This window comes from Dasypus novemcinctus, chromosome 12, assembly GCF_030445035.2.
Source record: "Dasypus novemcinctus isolate mDasNov1 chromosome 12, mDasNov1.1.hap2, whole genome shotgun sequence".
Classification (NCBI taxonomy): Eukaryota; Metazoa; Chordata; class Mammalia; order Cingulata; family Dasypodidae; genus Dasypus; species Dasypus novemcinctus.
The window spans coordinates 39,157,705-39,169,670 of record NC_080684.1 but is presented as its reverse complement, the minus strand read 5'-3'; the positions used below and the strand labels follow the sequence as shown (position 1 = coordinate 39,169,670).

Sequence of the window (11,966 nt, the reverse complement as noted above, 5' to 3'; positions counted from 1 at the left end):
GAGGATGCTAAATTTTCTACTATTGAGGCAGGTTAGTATAATGAAAGAGGGAAGGTGGCTGAGACCCAGCAGAGAGCATGGCCAGCAGACAACACGGTCCTGAGACACTACCCAGAAACAACCTAAGGGAAGCCTGTTATCAAAGAACAAAGCTGGAAAGGCCCCGGGAGAGGATCAAACGCAATCCTTGGATAACGTCCAAAAAGCAGACCTCCCCATTTGCCCCCCTGAGAGCTAACAGGTGGGCAACCAATAAGAACAGCAAACAGCTGGGGCCCCTCCCCAACACGAGAAAAGGGAAGGAGGAAAGACTTTAAAAAGGCTTAACCTGGGGCCCCACGCATGTGTCCCCCCACAGCACGCCCACGATCTGTGTCTCAGGTTACGCAGTTTTTCTTTTCTTGTTTCTTAATAAATCCTTTTCTCCCTTGTCTACCCTATGGCATGTCCTTAAATTCTTTTATGTGACAGAAGCCAAGAACCTAGAAGCCCAGAACCCAGAGTGTTCAGCTAACATTAGTTGTATATTAACTCAAATATTTCAGGTTTATAATTACCCCATCTTTATGTTGTTTCCCAGAGAAAGATCCTTGAAGATAGAAAACATTTTCAGCACACCCTCAAATTTAAGGCATCTAGAACAACATTTTCCTGGTAGGTACTTGGCAAATATCTATTAATTTGAGAATTCTACCTTGAATAAGCTATCTATGAAGTTAGAACTTCTTTTATGGCATGTTTAAACATCAAAGTTTGGCACTGTTTTCTTCTCAATAGCCTATTATAGTTTTTCAACTTGTGCATATATAAGTCAAATAACACTTTCTGAAAGCACTTTATCTTAATCCTTAGCTAGGAATCTTGCTTGGGGGAGAAGTATAAATATATTTTTGAGATCCTCATTTGAGAATCTGACAATGAAAAAGAATGCTTTGGGTTTTTCTTTGTGTTTTTAAAATGTTGGAAAATATTTCTTTAACTGTTTTCCCCACTCATGGCTTTAAAACTCTTCTTCAAACTTTTATCACTGATGTGGAGGCAGTGGCCACTGACGGTTCTGAGAAGAGGGAGTAAAGAAAAATAGGTGTAATTTAGGGGCATTTTCGGGACATTGGAATTGTCCTGAATGATGTTGCAATGACAGATACAGGCCATTATCTATCTTGTCATAACTTACAAAATTGTGTGGGAGAGAGTTTATAATGTAAACTATAATCCACACTTAGTGACAATGCTCCAATATGTGTTCATCGATTGTAACAAATGTACCACACTAATGAAAGGTGTTGTTAATGTGGGAAAGTGTGGGAGGGGTAGGTCGTGGGGCATATGGGAATCCCCTACATTTTTAATGTAACATTTATGTAATCTAAGTATCTTTAAAAAATTTTTTTTTAAATATAAGCAACTCCTCTTCTTCCACACCGGTAGTGCTGTGTATATCCCAATAACTGGGTTCGGGAGGCACCGTCAACAGAGCAGCTGAGCCTTAACCCCACAATGGGGTTAAATCAAGAAAGGAGTGAAGACAAATGCAGAAAGCAAGAACTGAGGAGTAAAAATTGGAATGAGAACTTCTGATAAAGGGGGAATCCCATCAGAGAAGTAGGAAGGCATGAGGGAATGGAACCACGAATGGGTCATTATGGTGGCAACAAATACAAAGGACAAGGTCAAAAGAATGTTGAAAGCCATAAAGGATACAAGGCAAGAGGCATCCCGCGGGCCTCTCAGAATCCTGCCTGATGACTCGCGCTGCCTCACGGGTCTTTAATGCCCCACGTAAGTGCTTTCTGGTCACGGAGTCCCTTACAGGCATCAGAAGGTTTCTGACGATATCAGAAAGCAGGAATGGAAAATCACTGCATTTTCTTCTGGTATCTATTTTGCCTCTTTCTTTTGGGGAGATCAGACTTTCTGCATGCAAAGCAGTATCATATTAGCCATTTAAGTGTTGAGCAAATGTGAAGCAAATAATCACTATGATACCTTACAACTGGCAACTCTTTCTCTCAAAAACACCATCTCCCTCTGGTTGTGTTTATCCACCACTGAGTCTGCAGTGTCATTTTGTAAGCAGCTTCTTGTTTTGAGATTTAAAATTAAAATAAAGCTTACTTTAAAGTACTCTTGTCCTTTCAAGGATGGCTTTACTGAAAAAAATCAATCCCAAAAGTCTAGAGTATACATGAAGGTCTTTTCACTTCTCCATGAACACATTCATTTAAGTGCCCTACCTATCTTCCATGATAACGCAAGAACTTTTACCAAGTTTTGACACCTAATTTATCAGGGAAATTTTCCATCATTAAGAAAATGGTTCGCTAAAGCTATCTTTATCCTCCAGCAATTAGGGAAGTTAAAGATTTATAAATCAAAGCCAAAGAAGTTGTGAAATATGAATCAGAGATTTGACCTCTACTAGCCCAGAAATCTAGAGAAAGGTTTGGCTATAAAACTAGGAAATGTTAATTTTTTACTTATTAATTACAAAAAAAAAAAAAAATCACTACAAATACAACTTTTCTTCATTTAGGCTCCTGAGTTTTGTAACTTGCCAGGATGGTTTACAAGCATGTTTGGATGCCATTGTTTAAAAAGAATAGGAAAGCATTTCCAAAACCATCTTCAGTAGCATGCTGTGTTTTAAAAATAATTCAACTCACTCAGTTAATATATTCCATAAATATTTTGTATTAAGCTTAATTTAAAACTTATAACAAACTTTTGTTTATGTATGTGCAATGGAAGGGAGGAGAGCATGTTAAATAAAAGGTGTATACCATTTACATGTAAATATATAAAAGCTTGTAAAAATTAATGATGGGTAATTTTTATTGAAATATTAAATTTTGGAGTAATATCAGCTCAAGAACTTAGATTTGAGAATTTTGCAGTCAATCTGAAACAAAGAAAGAAAGGGGAGAATTTAGGGTCTCTCTCATCTCCCAAAACTAACTACTTCTTCATCATGTATAGATTTACCTAGTTTAATGGAAAAGTGCTTAACAGAATTCTAAATTAAGCAATTTAAGAAGTATCACAGATCACTGAACAGCCTAATGATGGTGGATATGAAATGGTTAAAAAGATGGACTCTGAATCTGCTGTCTATGGGATTTGGGTGGGATTGCAGAGAGATTTAATGATTTTGCAAAAGAAGTGCCCTGGCATCTATATCACTGCTCAATGGGAGATTCATTTTCAGCTCAGACTTAAATACTAAGTTACTCTTCTTACCAAAGGTGACAGAATAAAATGCCACAAAGTCCAGAGCCAGGAGCAGGCCATACAAAAAACACAAGAGAGCCGAACCCTGACCCCCAGTCTATATGAAAGTAGAGTGCATCAAGTAAATGTCCCAAAAGCCAGTCCCTGAGTAATAAAACACCAATGAAAGCAATATTGCATCTGGTATGGGAAGGAAACAAACAATACCATGAAAAGATTCAGTTCTGAGCAGAAGCAGGAGCCTGTGTGAAGGCCCCAAATTAAGAGGGGGTGATTCAAATTGAGCATTGTGATTAATTGGAATGTGAATTCCTGGAGCCCAGAGACCATGATAGTTTCATCTGTGCATTCTTCATACACAAATATCTACAGGAAATGTTCAATATGGGCATAGCTTTTCTCAGTTGAATTGCTGTTGTTAGCAATTATCTTTTTCCAAGTGAATGCAATTCTTTTGGTTATTTTGTTTCAATATTCTAGAATTTTCTTGTCGACTTAGTCTACATAGAAAAAGCCAGATTTCAGGTATAGCCTATCAGGTGTACAGATATTGATGTCTAACTAATGTCGATCAACACTTTAGTAGAATGTGCCTGTCGATATTTTTATTCTCATTATTGGTTCACTTAACTAGTGGCTACTCATCTTATCAATATGCCCTATGCTTTTCATTGAATAAAGCAAAATGAAAAATTTTAATTGTCTATTTATTTCCCTCTAGGAATAATTAGTAATAGTCTTGCTATACTCTGATATGCTAGTAATATTTAATAAGGATATTAAATAACCAGCAAACAGAGCCAGTCTTTTGTTTTAATATACCTTTTTAGTTCACAGACTGTACCACTATAAAAACATATAAGAAGATGATGTGTATATAAACAAAAACACTCTTTCTATAGGACTGAAAATATCATTCTACATCTACAAGTGCAAATTACACAAAAGAAACCTTTTTATTTAGAGCTATGAAGCAGACATATTAGTTGGAATATTTGACATGATGTAGAATCAATCAATGAATCAGAGACTTGCTAGGTCCCTGAGAGTTGTGTGAAATATATTTCATAAATAATGCATGAATGGAAAAATTTGGATATTTGAAAGCAAATAATCTCAGGGCCCAGAAATCCGGCTTTAAAAATGCAGTCTTCATACTTGGGGAATTCAGCCTGTCACTTGCAGTTGGCAAAGAAAGAGTCAGCATTCTACTAATAATCTTTTTGGTTTGGGTTTCCCAAAGAGGCTGTTAATCAAGGTAAACAAGTTTTGATATCAATTTCTTTTCTAGGGAAAGTTTCCCTTTTCATGGATGAATTCTAGTGAGTTTGTTGAAGGGATGATTAATTACGTGAATTTTTCAGTACTATAGTCTAATGCTGCTGTTACCTACTCTAGCTTTGAACTTTTCACAAAGGAACTGACACAAAAAGTTATTAGAAATTTTCCTTAGAAGTTAACAATTTGTCATACAAATGAAGAAATAGGCAAGTGCCTAAATCCAATATTAATCAAAAATGCTAACCCTTTAGAAGCTGATGTTTGTGTGACTTTCAAAAATTCATTAATCAAGAATGTTAAAGAAACGTGCACCAAAAGATGGCCTGGTTTCAAGTTTCAAGGATCCACAATATATTTATTTTTGGAGCAAAGAGACCATCTGTAACCTTTGAAACTCTTATAAACCAAACAGAGGGGGCTCTGGAATTTCTATAAAGGACAGCCTCAGGCAGCAATCTGTTGGAATGGCGTACTAGAAATTCTTTTGATGATACACTTCATAGAAAGCACATTCTTTTTCCTTGGCTTTCCTATTTATTTGGTATAGTTTGGAGGAGATAGGGATAGATAGAGTTTATGAGAAACTAAAATTCTCCTCCCCTCCGTATTTCCAAGAAGCATTCTGGTTCATTCTCCATAAGCCAAGGTGCAAACTTGACCAGGCTTCGCTCCTTACAGCTAAACCTCACAGGCTTCTGGCCTTTATATTACTATAAAGTAACGTCAGCCACATCAGAGGCAAGTGTCAGAATCAAGAGCATGGTCTCTAGGGCCATGCAGTCTGGTTTGAATCATGATTCCAGCACTTATCAACAATGTGACCTCGGGCAAATTAATTAGCCTTCCTGTCTCTCAATTTCCTTATGCAGAAAATGTAGAAATTTACAGTATTTTCCTCTTTGGATTGTTGTGAGGATTAAATTTCTAATAAATAATAAGCAATATATATTATAAATGTTCGCTGAGACCACAAGTTCCCCAACAAAATGAAACTCCTGGGATTTAGGCTAAGTGAAAAGGGATGACACAATGTGAAAAGCATTTTGTCTTGATCTAATAGTTCTTCATATTTCGCTCTTCAAAAAGAGAAAATAAATAGCCAACAAGGAACCTCTAGTAAAGCAGAGGCTAAGATCCAATGACCAACAGACAATATAGAATGCATCTTGTCTAATCTTATAAACCTAATATACAATAGAAATTAATCACATAAGTTTGGGTATACAAGAGCAATGGAGTCAAGCTTCAATGTATTTTTGTGCCCTGTAAACTCATAAATATGCAAATATAGCCTATACAGCTGAAATGACTGAAGAGTGTAAGAGGCATTGATGAAAACTGGGTTGTTTCTTTGCAAGCAAACAAAGGAAGAGACATGAAGGGGCTGAGAAAACACATTACACACATGACATCTGTGTCTGGCAATGAGGAAAGGCTGAGTGGGTAGAGAGGCTGTAGAGGTTAGGCCATGAAGTGAAGCTATGATTAGATGCCCCAGAGCATCCGGGTACCTAGAGCAACTCCTTTTCAAGAGGGAAGCAAAGTGATGGTCGTAGATAAAAAGCAAAGAGAAGGAAAGTGGAGGACAGAGACCAAGTGAACTTGATCAAAGTTTGGGGCCGAGCCAAACTGGAAGGTCTGAGTTTCTAGGACACATATTTAGATCTTGGTGGTTCCCAGAGGATTGTAGGCCCTGGCTAGGAAACCAAACACTGAACCAAGAAAATCCAGAGTGTGTAATAGTCTCCACGCACGTGCAACTGCTCATTCACACACAAATATCCTGCTAACAGGAAAAACAACGCTTTTGAGTTAATGTCTAGAAATAGTTTTTCATCTCACTTGTAGCACCTGGAAACAATTTACAATTTGTCTATACTCACACATAATGCTTTTGTTTGTCCTAAATGCTTTTGTTTCTCCTAAATTATACCTTTGATTTATTTTTCTTTTAGCAAACATGTGAGCTTCAGTTTTCCCTTGCAGTTTTGATTTTATTCTTAGATTATTTTAAATGTTCCTCAAAACCAAAAAAGGAAAAAGAAGGTGACTTGTTGCTTTTATACTTCTAGCAATTTCCCACAGGTAAATATTATGAAGTATAGGTGAATCATAATACACGGAACAAACAAGGTGCTTAATCCTCATGGTTCCCAATTACTCTCTATGTAGCAAGATCTATTTTTATCAAGTGAGCAGTATTGTCCCCATTATTTATTAAGTACTGACTACAGAGACCTATAAAACAGAAAGAAGATATCAAGGTTCTGCCCTTTGGTTTTATAATCTACTTATAAAAGGTGAACATTTAACTTAGTGAAAACCTCGATGTAATTACTCAGGGTTTTACATGATCTCTTTATTAGTCATGCAGATAAGCAAAATTAGACAGTATCTAGATACTTTAGGGAATATCTGTCATGTTATGTACAGCACTCTAATCCATATATCTCAATTCTTAGTTTTACTACTCCCAAAGCAAAACTGAAGCAGAAGTGTCCAATAAGTCATTTTTAGAAGAAAAAGTGAAAATGTATACATCAAGAATCTGGGAGCACATGACTATGTAATCATATTCATGAAAATGCACGGGGAAGGGGGTCCTGACTGAAAATGCACACTCTTCACACCCAAGTGTACACTCACCTTGACTCCCAACCGCAACAAGCCCATATGCAAATATCGGCTGTGGTAGGAGCAGATAGGCATTCCTTGGAGTCACCCAGAAGTGTTCTGTGCAAAGTTCTGGAATATCCTGACCCTGCCAAGACAAGGAGAGAAACAAAAATAGGGGTACAATGCATCAACAGGGAACCAGTTTCCAGCAGCCCAGGGACTAACTTGGCAGGAAATATTTATAGGAAACAGAAACCAGAAAAGAAGAGATACAGACCCCCAAAAGGAAGACAAATAAAAACAGCAGAGCACAAACCTTTTCCACTCATTAAGTGCTTTCATAGACATGCATCTTGTTTGATCTTTACCATGTATTACAAGTAACAAGTAATCAGGTTTGTGAGGAATCACCAATTGCTGCTATCTAAACATGAAAGTTTTAATTTTTCCAACCTCTGCTTTTAATCGTGCTATGTCAAATTGTCCCAACTTGTCACTCAGTGATATCTTAGGAAGATCTCCCTGTTTATCCATTCCTTTATATTGCCTTCTCCCATCCTTATCCTTACTGTCACTTGCCACTGTTTTTTCCCGTAGGGACAAAGATTGTTCATGAGACAGTGTTGAAGAGCTTGGGCTCTGAATCAAGGCTGCCTAGGTTTGTAAGCCAGCTCTGCCTTTGACTGCCATGGGACCTTGGACAGGTTATCTCTACCCTGGGCCTTAGTTATCTCCTGTGTAAAATGGAGATAATAATACTCCCTACATCACAGGATTGTCTTATCGAACAAATAATTACAATGACTTTATTGTTTTTTTTATCATTAGTACTACTACCACCACTTTCACACTCACTTCTCAAGCTTCTTCTCTGCCAGTTTGGCTCCAAGCCCAAGCACCAAGCAAACCAACACAGTATAGCAAACCAACACAAAACTCACAGATGGCAATGGCCCAGAATCCAGGTCAGGATGGACTTAGGGTTTTTCATCAAACTTGGGCCTGAGGGACCTGGGAGATTGCTAGGAAGAAGTTCAGGAGGAGTCCTGGAGGATGGGCTGAGCAGAGCAGCCCTCACCGGCACATATATGGCAGGACAGGGCAGTTATGAACCCCTTCCCACCCCATGTTCAAGTCCAGTGACATTGCCTTTTTCTCTCTCACACTTTGCTGGGCATGTAGTAAAATCCTGTAGGGAGAAAAATGTTAGGTATAAGTGGGCCCTTCCTGGACCTAATCTAACTGATATCTTCTCAGCAACACTCTGCAGGGTCTGAAACCCAATGCTTGGAGAGAGGAAGGTATACCACTAAGGCACCAGCTGAAGGTGCCAACAAAAGGAGTATGGGCATGACAGCCATCCTCTCTTCACACACCATCTAAGAAAATTAAAACCATCCTGTCCAAATAGCATGGCATCTGGGATTTTCCTCATAATCATCTGCTGCATGAGCCTGTGTGGAGGGGTGTGAGAAGATGTTGAATAAAGCTAGATACAAAACAAGATTACCCATGCAGTAACGATTTCTGAAGTTGGATAGCAGGTACATGGAGGTATATTTTGTTGCCTTACTTACTTTTTTTTCACATGATTGAACATGTCTATAATAAAAAGCAGAAAAAGTAAAATAAATTCAACTCTTCTTGTTTAATAGATCATGAATGAGGATGAGATTCTTCTTATGTTTTGTCAGGACTTATTCCCTGGTCTCCAGCACAGTTACTGGCAGGGTGGTTCTCAGCACATAAGCATTGACTGAATGAATGCCGGGGCTGTTAAAGGTCAGAAACAGAATCAGTGAACAGAGATACCAAGGGAGGGAAATGTAAGCACACATGCCCTGGGACTAGGAATATACAATGATGAAAAACACAGGCACTACCCCCACATGGCTTACTCTCCTGCCACAGGTCACTTCCTCTTGACATCTTTAACCATCTGTCCATTTGAATAGGAGGCTTGGAGCCAACTAGGACCTGTGGAGAAAAGGAGTGATTGGAACAGGCTCCAGGAGTGAAGTCACCTGGTTAGGCTTCTGCTTACAAGGCTAAGAGAAGATTGGAATCCCCAGTTCTGGCTCAGCTCCCAGTCCTATATTTTGTCCATTAGCTTTTCCTTCCTCTATTGAACATTGATCAAGTCCTTCTATTAATTGCCTCCTGCATCACTTCAGAACTCATTTGGCTATGAGATGCACGATTCAGGGATGGACCAAAAGTCCAGCCAGTGACTCCAGTATTGACTGAATTCAAAAACTGTGAGAGAAAAATGTGTCTAACTGAAGGCTTATCTGAAAGAGCTATGAGAGTTATTCATTTAATATTTGTGAAGGTTTCTAAACACAAGGGGAATTTAAATATGGAGCCTTGTTTTTACTAATCCAAGGTTGTTACAGGTTTATGATTTGCTGGTTTGTTCTGGTGTGCTTTGGGAACAGAGCTGTTCTTGATGCCTAATTTATATCTCTATATTTTTATACTAGAGTAGACAATAATAAAATGTCCTTCTCCATAAAAGTTTGTGCAAAATTGAGAGAATAGCTCCACAGTGAGGGCATTAGTTTCTAGGTTAAAATATAAATAAGAAAATTCAGAAACTAGCAATACTGAGAAGGGAAAAAAAAAGGATTGAGTTTGCCCAAATGAAGATGGGGTTACCTTTATCTCACAAATATAAATTAAGTACCACTAATTGCAGACATTGTGGAGGGATACAGTAAATTATATCTAAAGAATATAATGTAAAATAAGAGCAACAAACAATAGTTTAGCAAAATTTGTAGAAGAAGAGAGAAATTACAAAAGTACAGTCATTAATTTTTAAGTTTCTGGATGTGTATCAGGCTCTCCTAAGTGCTTGCATACATCTCGTTTAATACTCAAAGAGAACTCTATGAGGATGATGGGTTATTATCTCCATTTTACCTGGTAAAGTGCTTACTTTGAGACCATTACTTTGGCAATGTTACTATTTTTCCCAAGATAATACTTAGGAAGTGATAAAGCTCGAATTAAAATCCAGACAGTAGAACTCCAAAGTCCACATTTTTAACCATTATACTACCCTGGCTTTTGTGTTCTAGGAGACACTGATTAGAAGAATAGAGGTAGATGGATCAACTTGAGAGAAAAAGCCTAATGGCACTAACAGGGAAAAGAAAAAGACAATAGGATCCTTGGAGCAATTGTGGGGAGGGTTCGTGAGCCCCAGTAAACAGGCTAGATGAGGCAGGCAGCTGCCAGAATAAACAAGCTTATAGTGAATGGTGTGCCTTGGGTCCTCCAGAGACAAAAGGAAGGGCTAAAGCCAAAGACTGCCCACAGCTGGGGTGTGGAACTGGGGTACAGCCAAGAGAAAAGTCCTAAATACTTATGGAAAATTATGTCAGAATCTAATAAATACCAGATGGTATTTTAAGTGCAGAAAATCATTCATTCCTTTATATTCAATATGCAGTTGTTCACCTCAATATGATTTATCTCTACTCTAGAGGGTTTAATTAAACAAACTTTATTGAGCACCTCTATATACAAAATACTATTCTAGGCATACCAAGGTTCTGCAGATTTTTTTTAAAGGGGGCTTCCAACCTACATAGGAAAAGAGAATTGTATATAAAATAACTTTAGCACATGACAAAATATGATCGATTATATAAGAAATATTCAACGTATTGTGGAGGTTTAGAAAGGGAAAGCATTAAATCCTGAGGAGAATCTGGCAGGTGTAATTTAAGCTGAGACAAAGAATGTGTAGGACTTCAGCAGACATAAGTAGGAGAAGAAATTCTAAAAAGAAAGGACAGTTTGAGAAAGACTGGAGGCCATATTTGGAAAATGGTGAGTGGATGGTTGTGACTGAAAACAATATATAGAGGTATATATACTGGGAATTAAACATGAAAAAAAGTGAAAAGCCAAAGGGTGGAGGGCTTTAAACATCAGGCTAGGATGGAGATTGTTGATCCAATGTTAGGCTTCCAATTAGCAGAAATAAGGATAGAACCAAGAGTCAACTGACTCTGAAATGAGAGGTTCCCACAGATAGAGGTACTGAGATACAGTCCTGAGCCTCTGCTGCCACCACCTTGATCTGAAAATGTCTTGCTGACTCTCCTCACTGGCCCTCAGAACACTGATCGATGTCTCCTCTTGCTGCCTCTTACAGACCTGACAGTGGCTGGACCCAAGCCCCACTCTGCCCAGATGACTCTAAATGACCTTCTTGAAGGAGACCCAGGCTGATACCTGAACATACATGTAATATCTCTGGATTTGGGCTCACCCTGTCTTGGCCATCCAGACTTTCTCAGTCAAAATCCTCCAATGAAACAGTTTCCCTCAGGTTCACTGCTCCCTACTGTAAATATCCTCTCCCAAGCTGTACCTCCATCTTTCCTTTTTGCTTCTACATGTCAAATTAAATCTTATATCTGCTTTACCTCTCAGAATTCTGTGGTTTCTACCCCTTGGCATACTTGTCTCTCAGTAACAGTAGTATTTTCTTGAAACTGCATCTTTGACAGAAAGTTAGGAATACCCTTGAGAGTGGTAGCCATGAAGAAACTCCTAAAGCATAGCAATGTGATAGAATTTAGAAACCTGAGAAATTCTTGTTAGGTTCAAAGAGCAAGAGAATCCTGGGTACCATTGAGAGGGTATCAGAGGAGACAGTGTATACCTGGCCTGGAGACTCAACAGGAAATCAGTTAGTTTCAGCCTCCTCTTTGAGTTCTGTTTGTTCCCTGCATCTAAGGCTATCCTGAGACATAGAATACTTTATGTCAAGGGGACAGCTCAGCCACAACCCCCAGAAGGTCACAAAGAGTAACCAAAAG

At 38.4% G+C, this 11,966-nt stretch overlaps 1 long non-coding RNA gene across 1 annotated transcript; it reads left to right on the top strand.

Moving 5' to 3' along the window:
• Window positions 1-579: 579 nt before the first annotated feature.
• LOC131280750 (uncharacterized) lies at window positions 580-11,569 on the top strand. Its single transcript, XR_009188444.1, has 2 exons — window positions 580-654; window positions 11,297-11,569. It is a non-coding gene; the product is annotated as an uncharacterized lncRNA (long non-coding RNA).
• The last annotated feature ends 397 nt before the right edge of the window (window positions 11,570-11,966 follow it).